The sequence below is a fragment of the Lutra lutra genome, chromosome 6 (genome assembly GCF_902655055.1).
Source record: "Lutra lutra chromosome 6, mLutLut1.2, whole genome shotgun sequence".
Taxonomy (NCBI): Eukaryota; Metazoa; Chordata; class Mammalia; order Carnivora; family Mustelidae; genus Lutra; species Lutra lutra.
Genome location: NC_062283.1, coordinates 100374170 through 100375947, shown reverse-complemented (window position 1 = coordinate 100375947; position 1778 = coordinate 100374170).

Genomic DNA, 1778 nt, shown 5'->3' with positions numbered 1-1778 from the left:
CAACATTTATATACATTATAAAGTATATATCATGTAGTGTTTAATTTCTTTCATCAGTGTTTTATAGTTTTCAGAGTATAGGTCTTTCATCTCCTTGGTTAATTTTATTCCACTGTTTTATTCTTTTTGTGCCATTGTAACTGGAATTGTTTTCTTAATTTCTGTTTCTGCTACTTCATTATTAGTGTATAGAAACACAATCAATTTCTGTATATTAATTTTGTACTCTGTAATTGACTGAATTCACTTATTGATCTTTTTGGTGAAGTTTTTAGGGTTTTCTATATATAGTATCATATTATCTGCAAATTGTGACAGTTTAACTTCTTCCTTACCAATTTGGATGTGTTTCATTTCTTTGTGTTGTCTTATTGCTATGGCCAGGACTTCCAGTACTATGTTGACTATTAGTGATGAGTGTGGACATTCTTGTCTTGTTCCTGATCTTAGATGAAAAGCTCTCAGTTTTTCACCATTGATTATGATGTTAGCTATGGGTTTGTCATATATACCCTTTATTATGTTGAACTTTTTTATCCTCTACATCCACTTTTTTGATGTTGAATTTTATTAAATGTTTATTCTGCATCTATTGAGATAATCACATATTTTATCCTTCATTTTGTTGATGTGATTTACCAATGATTGATTTGTGAATATTGAATCATTCTTACACAAAATCCCACTGAATTGTGATGAATGATCCTTTTTTTTTGAATGATACTTTTTTAAAAAATAAGATTTATTTATTTGAGAGAGAAAAAGAGAGAGAGCGTGCACATGACTGGGGGGAGGGGACGTGGAGGGAAGGGCAGAGGGAGAGGGAAAGAATCTTAAGCAGACACCCAGTGAGCACAAAGCCCCAAACAGGGCTAGATCTGACAACCCTGAGATCACGACCTGAGCTGAAACCAAGAATCAGACACTTAACTGACTGAGCCTCTAGGCACCCCTGAATGATCCTTTTAATGAATGTATTGTTGAATGAAGTTTGTTAATATTTTGTTGGAGATTTTTGCATCTGTGTTCATCAAGGATATTGACCTGTAGTTTTCTTTTTTATAGTGTTTTTTTCTGGTTTTGATATCACGGTGATGCCGGCCTCATAGATCGTATGTATGTATGTATGTATGTATGTATTTTTAAAGATTTCATTTATTTTTTGTGAGAGAGAGATTGCAGGTGAACATGAGTTGGGAGGGGTGATGCAATGGAAGAAGCAAACTCCCTGCTGAGCAGGGAGTCCTATGTGGGGCTTCATCCCAGGACCCCGAGATCATGACCTGACCAAAGGCAGACACGTAACCAACTGAGCACTCTGATGCCCCACATAGAATGTAGTTAGAAGCCTTCCCTCTTGGGGCGTGTGGGCAGCTCAGTCATTAGTATTTACTTTTGGCTCAGGTCATGATCCCAGGGTCCTGGGATGGAGTCCCATGTTGGGCTCCCTGCTCAGCGGGGAGCCTGCTTCTCCCTCTCCTACTCCCCTGGCTTGTGTTCCCCTCTCTCGTTGTCTCTTTCTCTGTCAAATAAATAATTAAAATCTTAAAAAGAAAAAAAAAAAGAAGCTTCCCTTCTTCTTCCATTTTATTTTGGGGGGGGCAGGAATGGTTTGAGGAGAATAACTTTTCTTTAAATTAACTTTTCTTTAAATATTTGGTAGAATTCATCTGTGAGTACATCTGGTCGTAGACTTTTGTTTGCTGGGAGTTTTTTTGGTTATTGACTCAATTTCATTACTAGTAAATTGTCTGTTCAGATTTTTTACTTTTTCCTGA